The sequence below is a fragment of the Coregonus clupeaformis genome, chromosome 19 (assembly GCF_020615455.1).
Source record: "Coregonus clupeaformis isolate EN_2021a chromosome 19, ASM2061545v1, whole genome shotgun sequence".
Classification (NCBI taxonomy): Eukaryota; Metazoa; Chordata; class Actinopteri; order Salmoniformes; family Salmonidae; genus Coregonus; species Coregonus clupeaformis.
In genome coordinates this window covers 1,002,573-1,018,565 of record NC_059210.1, presented here as the reverse complement: position 1 = coordinate 1,018,565, position 15,993 = coordinate 1,002,573, and positions in this window count along the sequence as shown.

Here is a 15,993-nt window from a genome sequence, read left to right as displayed (position 1 = left end):
TTTTTATCGTTCCAAGGGCTGCGGGTCAGAAGGTTGTCGTTTCGCAGACCACAGTGGACAAGGAGGGGTGGAAAGATCTCCTTTATAGTAAACGCATTGCATTAATCTATCATTGTATTTGCAGGTCTTAGAAAAAAAAGCCTTTTATAAACATTTCATGCAATTCTACGTCATTTTACATATTAGCAGAATATTTTTTAATACCACACAAATTACTAAAATTACAGGCTAAGAATGGACAGAGAGATAGGCCTATGTGTTCAGCTTATCATATTTCTCCAATGCCAAATCAGTGTGTATTGTTTGCAACGAAACTGTCCCTGTTTGCAAACAATTACATTTGAGACATCATTAGGAATCAGAGCATGTTGCTTTCAGAAATTAGGCCTTCCTTTCCACCTCAGACTGAGTACGCCTACAGACGCAGAAAAATGTAAGCTTTAACTGCTGGTTACTCTTCTTCCGTGGCTTAACCAAACGAAAGAAGATCACACTCTAAAGCTATCTGGGTTTAAACATCTTCTATTGTACAGAAAGTGAATAGCTTAATCAATTGATAGTGACAGAATTAGAATACTAATCAAGAAAAGTGAACATTTTCTCTCCTCAGCTATAGAAGGTTGTAGCTCAGCCTTTGAATGAAATGAAACAATGATATTCCCATATGCATCGGCATCAGGTCTTTCCCGGGTATTTTACAGCTTGTTTCTAGCATAAAGCATTGCGGACCAAAGCTCTGTTATTGATCACTTTATATCATCGAATCCATTTTATTTTCTTTAACATCTGAAGCTAACAAGGGGTAGGCCTGTGCGTTTTGCCATTTTCTTGAAAAAAAAGGTAGGCCTATGGCATACACCCTCTCAATTCGAGTCTTAGTTTTAACTTAACAGCCCTTCACTGGGGGGGTGGGCTATTTAAAGAGTGCATGATGGGTTGAGGAATTGACCGAAGAAAATTGATGGATATAGCAGCCTATAGCCTAATTTAGTCTGTCAAACAGGTAGGCATACCTCATATTTCTTAAATAGGAAGAAATAGGCTCAAACACAAAGCCCTCTTGTTGTTAGTAAAGTCTAATTAAAATGAAGATGGTTGAAATGAATTATGCCTACTCGAATTTGCCTACTTTCAGCACAATGAGCTGTCCATTTCTGATTGATTGTGCTGCGGCTGCTGCTTCAAGTTTCAGCACCACAATGTAAGTTACTACAATATGTCTTATTGTGTGGGGGGTCACACATTAATTACTCCGATAAATACATCATAGGCAAGAAACATATCGTTTTGTAATTAAATCACTCATAGTAGTAGCACACTATGACCTCCGGTCCTCCTTCTCATCTTCGCGCTCCCCTTCTCAAACTGAACATAGGCTAGTCATCCCGCAAGATAGTGCATTTTTTGGACTAGACCTAACCTGGTTAGGCAGCACACACACAAAGGTTTTTGATCAGCAAGAGCAGAGCAGGCCGGGGCTCAGGGTTGGAATATCCATTGCAGTGTCTAATGCAGCCTAGTTATATTTAGACCATCTCAGCCGCTATCTTAGAAATATCACTTTCTTCTGTGCTTCTCTGAGCGTGCACTTCGTAGCCTATACTCCATAGGCTATGGATCATTTAATTGAGACCACACTAAATACCCTATAGGCGCTCTTGATATTGCGTGCCCAGCGGAGAATCAGAGATGATGGGTGGCATCGTGCACATATCGATATATAGACTAATTCTAAAACACTGATAAACATTGAAATTAAATCAATTACAAATTACATGACCATCCCCTGGACTAGACTTTTAAAAAATACTAAACCCTCCCCTTGACTGAAATTGAAAAAGCATGACCCTCCCCCATTTTCCTCCAGGTAACCCTAGAGGAATGTGAGGAATAAGCTTATCTCTCCCTCTCAATCAAGAATCTAGTAAGGCATTATTTGCTAAGAGAATTTGATTCTCAATTACAATTACTTTGCATTATACTAACATAATTTAGGACATATGGTATGTGCCAATTAAATTTTATTTTAAAGAGGTCCTACATTGTGCACGCTCAGCACGGTGTGACCACAACAGGGCAGCACTTGCATGGTATGTGTGTGAATTCTTTGCACAACTGTCTAGTGTTCCCAAAACCTCTCCTCGAGTAACCAGCCATCCCAGTTATTTGATGTATTCCAGAAGTAGCACTGCGGATTCAACTAAGGTTGATGATTAGGTGACCTTTTGTATCAGCTGTGCTAGTTTTGGAATATATCAAAGAAGTGGACTGGCTGGGGGTTCTCGAGAGAGGTTTGGGAAACACTGGTCTAGAAGTGTGTCACCTGTATGCCAATAAGTATAATGATCAATGGGTACGATAAGGAATATGGAAATAGCTCCACCTTTCCCAGTGATAGGTTAGCTGGATGGTTCATCATAAAATTGCTACACCTACTATACGATGTGAAAATGACATCCTCCTACTTCATAAATCCAGGCAGAGTCCCCTAATCTTATGAATGGCCTGACGATTATATAATTTAAAAAAAGCAGATATTAAGATATACACTGCACAAAAAAATAAAGGGAACACTTAAACAACACATCCTAGTTCTGAATGAATGAAATCATCTTATTAAATACTTTTTTCTTTACATAGTTGAATGTGCTGACAACAAAATCACACAAAAATTATCAATGGAAATCAAATGTATCAACCCATGGAGGTCTGGATTTGGAGTCACCCTCAAAATTAAAGTGGAAAACCACACTACAGGCTGATCCAACTTTGATGTAATGTCCTTAAAACAAGTCAAAATGAGGCTCAGTAGTGTGTGTGGCCTCCACGTGCCTGTATGACCTCCCTACAACGCCTGGGCATGCTCCTGATGAGGTGGCGGATGGTCTCCTGAGGGATCTCCTCCCAGACCTGGACTAAAGCATCCGCCAACTCCTGGACAGTCTGTGGTGCAACGTGGCGTTGGTGGATGAAGCGAGACATGATGTCCCAGATGTGCTCAATTGGATTCAGGTCTGGGGGAACGGGCGGTCCATAGCATCAATGCCTTCCTCTTGCAGGAACTGCTGACACACTCCAGCCACATGAGGTCTAGCATTGTCTTGCATTAGGAGGAACCCAGGGCCAACCGCACCAGCATATGGTCTCACAAGGGGGTCTGAGGATCTCATCTCGGTACCTAATGGCAGTCAGGCTACCTCTGGCGAGCACATGGAGGGCTGTGCGGCCCCCCAAAGAAATGCCACCCCACACCATGACTGACCCACCGCCAAACCGGTCATGCTGGAGGATGTTGCAGGCATCAGAACGTTCTCCACGGTGTAGTATCTTAAGAGTCTAGGATTGTGCTGACGTTTACAAAATTGTGTAACAGCTGAACTTTGCTCTACTTTGTTGTAACATCTGGAAAGCATTACTGATGTTCATGGAAAGAGGAGATGGGGAGTGAGGGAGAAAAGACTAGGGATTGGTTTTTTTAGAATCACACCATAATACGTCATAAAGGATATAAAACCATGTCTTGAACAATAGAATAAGGAGAATAGCTAATCAGATTGGCTCGGGCTGTTTTCTAGATATCTGCAGGTATCTGTCAAAATTGATGCTGTAAACTCTTTGTTATAATAAACCTTTATAATCAAAGTACAGTGTCGTCGGATCTTCTTATCATCACAAGCATGGACCAGCAAAGGTGTTTCTTTTAGGCACTACATTTAATGGCGACGAGGTTTTTGTTTTATTGTTCTTTGGGACGTGCTACGTCTCTTCTTTGCATTCCATTCCTGGGCTACAAAACGACTACCGCTCAAAGAAGCCGGCAAATATAAGGTGAGTTTAATCCCCTTACATTGGGCGCTGGCCGTTTTGTGAGTCCAGAGAGTGTGTGCGTTAGAGATGTACCGTTAAATTACTTGTGCGTGCGTTTTGCTGGTGTTTGCTGTGTGGTAGGAGTTCCGTTCTAAATTTTCTGAATTAGTTTGCGTTGAGAACAACGCAAACAGTGAGGTGTGTCTGTAGGGCACACCGATTTGGACACACATATTTTGCCTTGAATAAAAGTGAAAGGAGTGTCCAATGAAAGGCTTAGAGGATAACGCTTGATATGAGTCAACAGTATACTTTTAGGGCGCCGTTAATTTAAGGAAGCCCTTGTGAGACCAAGGCATCCATATGATGGCCGTAAAACCAGGAGAGTTGTTAGATTGACTCTCGGGTCTGTTCTGGGAACAGTGAGTTTGTACGACATATATTAAATTGTATGTTACCTCTTGGAATATGGTTGACGGATTGTATGTCCAATGTGACCTCTCATTTAATGTCGGCAACTTAAGGTAGCAGAAATTTAGCAAAATAATTTAAAAGACAAAAGGAACGGCGATAAGCAAGCTTGCTCTGTATAAACGGATCCGGGTGTGTGTGTCTGAGAGGAGGAAAAGCACATTTCTCTGTCAGCGTGTGTGTGTGTGAAACAGAGTGAGTGTGGCTGCGTGCTTGATGAGTTCCAGATGTGTGTTGACTAAGACTAAGGACCAGGGGTTTTAGTCTCTTGTAAATAAATGTGTTAGGTATTTTTGTTTTCAAATGTTAAGCCCCTAGAGTAAAAAGTTAAAACCCCCACAACACAGTTAAGGTTAAATATCTTATGAGTCTCTGTTTGTGAGAACGTTTGTAATTCTTAAACTATATAAACTATGAGCCCCCTGGAAGGACAATAAGTTTAAAGATCTTATGAGTCTCTATAAAAAGAGAACGTTTACTAACGAATCATGAGCCTACAGGGAGGACTTTTTAAGAGTGTATAGAGATGTTTTGTAATTGATAACAGCATAACTATAAATCTGCAGATAAGTGAAAGATAACAAGCTTGGTAGTGGGTTGTGTTCTGTGTTCTGTATGTTCTATGTGTTCAGTTTGTGAGCTCTGTTAAAGTCTTAAGTGTTATTGTCTATGGGAGAAGAGGACGGAGCAACAGTCTATAGCTCCTTCCACTCTGAAATCACATTGGTGACTGAACTGCGCATCGCGTAGGATTCATGAGTTTAGCCACTCCCCTGCACTGAACTGGAGAGAGACAGGAGAGTCCGTTTTCAGTGCAGACAAAAAACAAAACGGGAGGGGGAATTTTGCACACAAGTGAAATCTTCTCTTGAATTAACTATTGCTTGACTGTAAAACTGTTTTGTTGATAATCGGTTGAGTTGGTGAATGACAGATATATTAACGGATTAAAAATAATAATAATAAAATAAATGAATAAAATAAAATGTTATTGAGCTATTTATAATATTCCTGGGTTAAGCTGTTTGCTTATTTCTTAGCGTGAATGTGGAAAAAAAGTATAAACTAAACTCTTCTTTGTTCTTTTGCCTTTCTGTCATACGAGAGACGAGAAGGAGGAGACAGAGAGAGAGAGAGAGGGGAGGGGCTGACATCAACTGACACCAGTGACGGCAACCCAGTCCAAATCAAGGCCAGTGCTGTTATTGTTCACAAATCTACTTTCCCTTACAGGATATAATTGATACATTGTGTTTACATAGAATATTTCATGTTGTGACCATTTCGCAAGAGCTTGGCAACAGACTGATGAATTTATGTAATTGATAATTGCACATTACAGTTTCCGTCAATGACTTGTTTTGATTAGAGTTGTCTTGGAAATCCAGCATTAACATTATTCTGTAAAATTAAAGTAATTAGGTACTTATTAAGCAATTGGGTAGTGTTGCTGGTACAGGTATTTTATTTTTTAATTGCTCTGGAGTTGACTACTTTCCTTTACCTTTCCTGATCGGATGTGGTAAGACTGCCACCAATCAATAATTTGGTAAAATAAAATTCACAAACAAATTGATATATTGATTGAATTGATGGATTGAATTAGTTGATTTAGTTGGTTGGTTGATTGATTGATTTAGTTAATTGGTTGATTGATGTAGTTAATTAATTAATTGATTGGTTGATTGGTAATTTATTGATTGATTTGATTAATGATTGATTGGTTGATTGATTTGATTGATTAGTTGATTGATTTGATTAGTTGATTGATTGATTGATTAGTTGATTGATTGGATTAATTGATTGATTGATTTGATTAATGATTGATTGATTGATTGATTGATTGATTGATTGATTGATTGGATTAGTTGATTGATTTATTGATTTGATTAGTTGATTGATTTGATTAGTGATTGATTGATTGACTTGATTGGATTAGTTAATTGGTTGATTTATTTGATTGATTAGTTGATTGATTGGATTAGTTGATTAGTTGATTGATTTGATTAATAGTTGATTGATTGATTGATTGATTAAATTGGTTGATTGATTTATTGATTTAATTTGTTGATTGATTGATTGGTTCATTCGTTGATTGATTGATTGATTTGATTGATTGATTGATTTGGTTAATTGATTGATTGGATTAATAGATTAATTTTTTTAATAAAAAAAAAAAAAAAAAAAAAAAAGGAGGGAAACAAGAGGGAAACACATAACATAGTCATTACAATGGGGAAAAAGGACATCAAAACTACAAAAGCAATTACTCCTCTTCATGTAGTACAGAATAGTAATCCTCTAGTTAATGGTATAGCAAAATTATCTGAAAAATGGAATAAACGTTGGCCTGACATTGAACAACCATGGCCATTGGAAGGCACTTTTAACCCAGACGTCATCAAGATAACGCAAGTGCTTGTATCCACGTATAAGGCAGAACAAAAGAAGGGGAAGAAGGGAAAACTTCGCAAAGAAAAAAGACAAAGAGAGCTGGATGTTCTTAAGTTGTTTGAAAATGAAGGACAAAAACTGATAAAAGATACAAAAGACAGGAGAGACAGAGGTACAGAGAAAATGGCAAAAGAGGTGAAGGTGACAGAAAAACTGATTGCAGAAGTCAATACACCTTTCTCATATATGGATTCAACAAAAACACCCCCCACCTTATGAGAAAGAAGCCAAGTTTAAGGGCGTTTATCCTCAGCTTCCAGTGATCATTCAGGAAGGTGATTATTGCATCAGAGATGAGGATGAACGAATAATAGAGAGAGGACAAGCAGAAACGACCATAAAGATGAATCCAAACTCCAAAGGCAGGAAGACAACGAGATGTCTGGAGACTAAGGGGTAGAGTGAGATCAAGGAGGATGGAACTTGACGATGATGATGATGATGATGATGATCAGAGTGATTCAGAAGAGATCATGGGTGGATATGACCCTGTCATCAGACAGAGGTTGGCCAGAGCGGAAAGAAGGGGTGATGGAAGTTGGAAGAAGAAGAATACAAGCGATTCAAGCCCTGATGAAAATGAAGATGGAGACAGCGATGAAGATTTGGAGACTAAAGGTGCTTCATATTCAAGAGGATTTTATCCTCCAATGACTAACACAGAAGAAGTAGAAAGAGATATAGACCGATGCGTATCATACCTGTATAAGGCCAATAACTTAGAAGAAGTAAAAGAACTGGAAGAACGACTCAAAAGCTGAAGACAAAGGAAAAGAAGCTGCTGAGAAAAGAATCCCAAGAATCTGAGAAGAGATATACATTGAGGCCAAGGAAAGATGGCACTAGCAAGAAAAATTATGCCGGTGATCATTCGAGGACAAAACCTAGAATATAAGCCTTTGCAGAACACCGATATGTCAGATATACTTGAGAAGCTGCCTACTCTTCAAGATGGAGCATATCCTTGGATTTCAAAGTTGGAAGAAATTACGGTGGGAACACAGTCTGCCATAGGAGACATCAAGAGACTTTTGGCTAATCTCCTTGGGATTCCAGGCATGGAAGAAATTTTTCAGAGAGCTGGACTTCATAGATATGTGGGGACTGCAGTGAACGATCCTGAATTGTTGGCTGCAAGTAGGAATCGGCTGTGGAGAGCACTGAGAGATACGTTTCCAACCAATGTGCATCCTGACAACATTCTGATTGACCCACTAGGACAACAAGAAAATCCGAGAGCCTACGTGTCAAGAGTTCATCAAGTGTGGAGAAATATTACCGGAAATGATCCAGATGTGAGTCAAATTGAGCAGTCAATCTTGAGAGCTAAACTACAGATGGGACTGCCCTTACCGGTAAGGAGCAAACTGGCAGAAGTGGTTGGACTTGGGAGCATGACAAAAGGTGTCTATACAGATCATATAGCCCATCAAGTGGATCTGTACCGGAAAAAGGAACACAACCAGAAAGAACAGGACCAAGAAACTCTCAGAAAACTCAATCAAATACAATTGGTGGAGAATAAGAAGGAGAAAAAACAAGCTCTGGTGATGCAGAATCAGGGTAAACCAAATCAACAATCACTGCCACAGCTTCAACCAAACCAGTTCCAACCACAATTGTATCAGACACCAATAGCGGTACCAGTTGTTTCATATCCACAGCCAGTTTCTGGACAGAGACAGAATTGGAGAGGAAGAGGACGAGAAGGTTCAGGAAGAGGAAGAGGAGGAAGATTCAAGCCACACTTCCAGCAATCTTCAGAAGTGTGTTATAATTGTGGACAGGTTGGTCATTTTGCCCGTGAGTGTAATGGGCCAGAAGGAAACACCAGAGGGAATTTCAGAGGAAGATACAGGAGCCAGTCAAGATCATCTGGAGGACCGGTGAACCCTTATAGGGGCCCGGAGCAAGGATTCTAGAGGTGCCCAGAAGATCCGAAAGGGGGTGTCAGCTGGTAGCATCAGGACCGGAAAAAGATCCAACAATTGAGGTGAAAGTAAACAAACGACCATTGGAAGTGATGGCGGATAGCGGAGCTGCTTTTACCTGTGTTCGGCCTGAAGATGCTACACATCTCCCTATGTCCAATCAACTAATTAGGACAATCGGATTTGAGGGAGTGAAACAGCTGATTCCTCTTACGGAACCAATTGAGCTCTGCTATGAAAATCAGAAAATTACAATACCCATACTAGTATCAGAACATACACCTATTGCATTGTTGGGAAGAGATGCATTGTGTAAATTGAACTGTACAATAAAATGTACACCAGACGGCTGTCTGGTAGAGATGCCAAAGGAAAAAGTTTACCAATTGTCGATGACGACTGAGATGGATTCTTCTTCAGTATTCTGGATTGGAAATCTCAGTGAAGATTTTTGAAGCAGGCTAAGATATGGGAGAAATTCATTGTGACAAACATGCCAGATGCGAGGCTTCCAGAATATCCATCTCATTGTACGCTCAAGTATTTCAAGAATGCTGCCCAATCGGACTCAGAGGAATGGTTGAGTCATCAACCAAAGAAAGTTCAACTCAGCTCATGTTGCATAATTTTAGGACCACAAGGAGCAGCTATGAAGATAAACACAGACGATTATCTGGATAAAGAATTTGAGATTGAGAAGAGTGTGCCACATGTGACCTTGTTGGTTTCTGAAGGCTATGAGCAGAAGCAAATAGGAGAAATGATGACAGAAGCAGAGAAAGCTGTTTTCATACCGATGAAAGAGAATTTGGCGATCTGGAGGACTGAAGATCATCGATTTCTCAAAATCATGATTTCGGCTCAAGGACAAGGAGAGCCACAAGCTGTACGGATAACACACGAATCTATTTGCAGTGTGAAGATGGATTCAGACCCTATGAAAGAGGAGATGTTGCAACAAGTTCCAGAATTTCTGTGGTCTCAACACAGTACCGATATTGGACTTGTGAAATCAGCCCAACCGGTGAAAGTTGAACTTCGACCAGGAGCCAGACCTCCTTGGAAGAATCAGTATCCATTGAAAGATGAAGCAATCCAAGGAATTGAACCAGAAATTGAAGGACTTTCGAAAGCAAGTGTTTTGAAGACAATAGAAAAAATCGTTAGAGTAGCAATCAATTATTGTTTTGGAGAAACCATGATGATTTAGGAAGCTATGGGTTAGCTAATGTTGTAAAAGGGGAGATTAGGATAAAGATCACAAAGGAGTAGAGTTTTTGGGAACCATATTTTCTTGAATAGATTGGCTATGTCATAGGTAGGTGCATAATCTGTCTGAAAAATGTTTGATTGTTATTCTTGGTTACATTCATATACCAAGTGGTGCATAAGATGTTCAACTAAGCTAAAAGATGCTCAGTCGGTTGCAAAGTTATTGTGTAAAGAAGTCATCAGCAGGTGGGAATTTCCCGATTTAATATCCTCAGAAAATGGGAAAGAGTTTTGTGAATAAATCAGTGAAATGGGTTTTTGAAAAAAAAAAAAAAATTAGAGAAAGATAAAATTGGAAAAAGTCAGACTAAAATGTTATGAAAACTAGGGTTGAAATAACTCTAGGAAATTTGGAATATCTGATTGTGGGATGATTATATTATTGTGATGAATCAAAGGGGGGAAATGGAATTCATATCATTTTTGGAATTCTTATATTATTGCTGATATTGATGTTTTAATTTGCATGTGTTGTTTTGCAAAATATACTGTTTGGTATTTTCTTTTCTTCCAGAAGCATATGGGGGAATATGTAGAGGGACTCAAATACTCAAACATGGACAATATGAATGGACTGGAGGAAGTGGAACAAGGAAGGAGTGGAAATGTTCCGATTCCATCATCAACGTCACATTGAAAGACGACACTGTGGAGGAGATGAAGTGTAGTGGACTACATTCCAGTGTTATATTCTTTCTGTATTAATTTTTGAAGAATTATGTTTTCTGTGTTGGGTACATGTGGGGACCTCAGATGTTTTTGTTTATTTCGTTGAAGTTTAGGGATATGGGGTCTAGGCAAGGAAAGAGAGAATCCACAGGAGGGTCCGATGGGTCGACCAGCCTGAATGTGGACATTTTGATTGTATTTTGTTTGCTGGGGGTTTTCATATGTATTCAATTGCATCATAGCTTAAAATGTATTCATGAAGATGTATGAATTGATCTGGAGTACTTAGGTGGTCGCCTAGGGCAGAGGGGCCGTGAGAGAATTTTCCTGTCTTGACTGATTGATGGATATTTGGAATGAAAGCTGCCAGACAGGTTTTTCGCTCTTACACTCCATGACAATTTATTTACACTCCATGACAATTTATTTACACTCCATGACAATTTATTTACACTCCATGACAATTTATTTACACTCCATGACAATTTATTTACACTCCATGACAATTTATTTACACTCCATAATAATGTATTTACACTACATACAAAAATGTGTCTATATAAACATGTGTTTAATCTCCATAAATTTGGTTTATTGTTAAAGTTACTCAAGAGCAACAATTGTTATTTGTCATAATCCTATTCTTTTTGTTTTCGAGACTTAATTAGTCTCGAAGGGGGGAAATATGTAGTATCTTAAGAGTCTAGGATTGTGCTGACGTTTACAAAATTGTGTAACAGCTGAACTTTGCTCTACTTTGTTGTAACATCTGGAAAGCATTACTGATGTTCATGGAAAGAGGAGATGGGGAGTGAGGGAGAAAAGACTAGGGATTGTTTTTTTTTAGAATCACACCATAATACGTCATAAAGGATATAAAACCATGTCTTGAACAATAGAATAAGGAGAATAGCTAATCAGATTGGCTCGGGCTGTTTTCTAGATATCTGCAGGTATCTGTCAAAATTCGATGCTGTAAACTCTTTGTTATAATAAACCTTTATAATCAAAGTACAGTGTCGGTGGATCTTCTTATCATCACAAGCATGGACCAGCAAAGGTGTTTCTTTTAGGCACTACAACGGCGTCTCCAGACTCTGTCACGTCTGTCACGTGCTCAGTGTGAACCTGCTTTCATCTGTGAAGAGCACAGGGCGCCAGTGGCGAATTTGCCAATCTTGGTGTTCTCTGGCAAATGCCAAACGTCCTGCACGGTGTTGGGCTGTAAGCACAACCCCCACCTGTGGACGTCGGGCCCTCATACCACCCTCATGGAGTCTGTTTCTGACCGTTTGAGCAGACACATGCACATTTGTGACCTGCTGGAGGTCATTTTGCAGGGCTCTGGCAGTGCTCCTCCTGCTCCTCCTTGCACAAAGGTGGAGGTAGCGGTCCTGCTGCTGGGTTGTTGCCCTCCTACGGCCTCCTCCACGTCTCCTGATGTACTGGCCTGTCTCCTGGTAGCGCCTCCATGCTCTGGACACTACGCTGACAGACACAGCAAACCTTCTTGCCACAGCTCGCATTGATGTGCCATCCTGGATGAGCTGCACTACCTGAGCCACTTGTGTGGGTTGTAAACTCCGTCTCATGCTACCACTAGAGTGAAAGCACCGCCAGCATTCAAAAGTGACCAAAACATCAGCCAGGAAGCATAGGAACTGAGAAGTGGTCTGTGGTCACCACCTGCAGAACCACTTCTTTATTGGGGGTGTCTTGCTAATTGCCTATAATTTCCACCTGTTGTCTATTCCATTTGCACAACAGCATGTGAAATTTATTGTCAGTCAGTGTTGCTTCCTAAGTGGTCAGTTTGATTTCACAGAAGTGTGATTGACTTGGAGTTACATTGTGTTGTTTAAGTGTTCCCTTTATTTTTTTGAGCAGTGTATATATACAGTACCAGTCAAAAGTTTGGACATACCTACTCATTCAAGGGTTTTTCTTTATTTTTACTATTTTCTACATTGTAGAATAATAGTGAAGACATCAAAACTATGAAAAAACACATATGGAATCATGTAGTAACCCAAAAAGTGTTAAACAAATGAAAATATATTTTATATTTGAGATTCTTTAAAGTAGCCACCCTTTGCCTTGATGACAGTTTGCACACTCTTGGCATTCTCTCAACCAGCTTCATGAGGTAGTCACCTGGAATGCATTTCAATTAACAGGTGTGCCTTCTTAAAAGTTCATTTGTGGAATTTCTTTCCTTCTTAATGCGTTTGAGCCAATCAGTTGTGTTGTGACAAGGTAGGGGTGGTATACAGAAGATAGTCCTATTTGGTAAAAGACCAAGTCCATATTATGGCAAGAACAGCTCAAATAAGCAAAGAGAAATGACAGTCCATCATTACCTTAAGACATGAATGTCAGTCAATCCGAAACATTTCAAGAACTTTTAACGTTTCTTCAAGTGCAGTCGCAAAAACCATCAAGCGCTATGATGAAACTGGCTCTCATGAGGACTGACACAGGAAAGGAAGACCCAGAGTTACCTCTGCTGCATAGGATAAGTTCATTAGAGTTACCAGCCTCAGAAATCGTCATTTAACTGCATCTCAGATTGCAGCCCAAATAAATTATTCACAGAGTTCAAGTAACAGACACATCTCAACATCAACTGTTCAGAGGAGACTGCATGAATCAGGCCTTCATTGTCGAATTGCTGTGAAGAAACCACTACTAAAAGACACCAATAATAAGAAGAGACTTGCTTGGGCCAAGAAACACCAGCAATGGCCTTTAGACCGGTGGAAATCTGTCCTTTAGTCTGATGAGTCCAGATTTGAGATTTTTGGTTCCAACCGCCATGTCGCTGTGAGACGCAGAGTAGGTGAACAGATAATCTCCGCATGTGTGGTTCCCACCGTGAAGCATGGAGGAGGTTTGATGGTGTGGGAGTGCTTTGCTGGTGACACTGTCTGTGATTTATTTAGAATTCAAGGCACACTTAACCAGCATGGCTACCACAGCATTCTGCAGCGATACGCAATCCCATCTGGTTTGCGCTTAGTTGGACTATCATTTGTTTTTCAACAGGACAATGACCCAACACACCTCCAGGTTGTGTAAGGGCTATTTGACCAAGAGGGAGAGTGATGGAGTGCGGCATCAGATGACCTGGCCTCCACAATCACCTGACCTCAACCCAATTGAGATGGTTTGGGATGAGTTGGACCGCAGAGTGAAGGAAAAGCAGCCAACAAGTGCTCAGCATTTGTGGGAACTCCTTCAAGACTGTTGGAAAAGCATTCCAGGTGAAGCTGGTTGAGCGAATGCAAAGACTGTGCAAAGCTGTCATCAAGACAAAGGGTGGCTACTTTGAAGAATCTCAAATCTAAAATATATTTTGATTCGTTTAACACTTTTTTGGTTACTACATGATTCCATATGTGTTATTTCATTGTTTTGATGACTTCACTATTATTCTACAATGTAGAAAATAGTAAAAAATAAAGAAAAACCCTTGAATGAGTAGGTGTGTCCACATTTGACTGGTAGTGTACATTTAGAAAATGTAAAAAAAAACAATGTATTATTAGCTAGCTAGCTACAGCAGGCCACTATGTGTAGGCGAATGAACTGCTTGTTAGCTAGCTAGCTAAACAACTTTACATACAGCACTATAGCGATGTGAAATATCATCAGATAGTTAACTTCATATTAGCTTGTTATCTTGATGTAGGCCTATTTATCATTGTAAATTAAAAACGCATGCTCCAAATGCATTTGTACATAACATCAATGGAAGAGGGTGAAAGGATTTTCTGCTCCAGCTGTCAGAAAATGGTATAGGTGTACTAGTTAGTTAGGGCATGTTGTCGAATGACATTATGAAAATATTCTCCAGTTTTAGTCCATATAGTGAAAAAAAACGATGAAGACTGAGAGAGATAATAGTTAGGGCTGTCTAATTATTTATTTATTTTTGGGGGGGTAGATCAGCTCTAATATTGGAGATGGAAGTTACAATCTATCAATGTAATTGTCTGCATCACTTCCAATCCCCCATATGTTTTTTCTCTCTCGCATATATATATACATACATACATACATACATACATACACATATACTATACATACACATATATATATATATATATATACACACTGCTCAAAAAAATTAAGGGAACACTAAAATAACACATCTTAGATCTAAATGAATGAAATAATCTTATTAAATACTTTTTTATTTACATAGTTGAATGTGCTGACAACAAAATCACACAAAAATTATCAATGGAAATCAAATTTATCAACCCATGGAGGTCTGGATTTGGAGTCACCCTCAAAATTAAAGTGGAAAACCACACTACAGGCTGATCCAACTTTTATGTAATGTCCTTAAAACAAGTCAACATGAGGCTAGGTAGTGTGTGTGGCCTCCACGTGCCTGTATGACCTCCCTACGCCTGGGCATGCTCCTGATGAGGTGGCGGATGGTCTCCTGTGGGATCTCCTCCCAGACCTGGACTAAAGCATCCGCCAACTCCTGGACAGTCTGTGATGCAACGTGATGTTGGTGGATGGAGCGAGACATGATGTCCCAGATGTGCTCAATTGGATTCAGGTCTGGGGAACGGGCGTGCCAGTCCATAGCATCAATGCCTTCCTCTTGCAGGAACTGCTGACACACTCCAGCCACATGAGGTCTAGCATTGTCTTGCATTAGGAGGAACCCAGGGCCAACCGCACCAGCATATGGTCTCACAAGGGGTCTGAGGATCTCATCTCGGTACCTAATGGCAGTCAGGCTACCTATGGCGAGCACATGGAGGGCTGTGCGGCCCCCCAAAGAAATGCCACCCCACACCATGACTGACCCACTGCCAAACCGGTCATGCTGGAGGATGTTGCAGGCAGCAGAACGTTCTCCACGGCGTCTCCAGACTCTGTCACGTCTGTCACATGTGCTCAGTGTGGACTTTGCCAATCTTGGTGTTCTCTGGCAAATGCCAAACGTCCTGCACGGTGTTGGGCTGTAAGCATAACCCCCACCTGTGGACGTCGGGCCCTCATACCACCCTCATGGAGTCTGTTTCTGACCGTTTGAGCAGACACATGTACATTTGTGGCCTGCTGGAGGTCATTTTGCAGGGCTCTGGCAGTGCTCCTCCTGCTCCTCCTTGCACAAAGGCGGAGGTAGCAGTCCTGCTGCTGGGTTGTTGCCCTCCTACGGCCTCCTCCACGTCTCCTGATGTACTGGCCTGTCTCATGGTAGCGCCTCCATGCTCTGGACACTACGCTGACAGACACAGCAAACCTTCTTGCCACAGCTCGCATTGATGTGACATCCTGGATGAGCTGCACTACCTGAGCCACTTGTGTGGGTTGTAGACTCCGTCTCATGCTACCACTAGAGTGAAAGCACTGCCAGCATTCA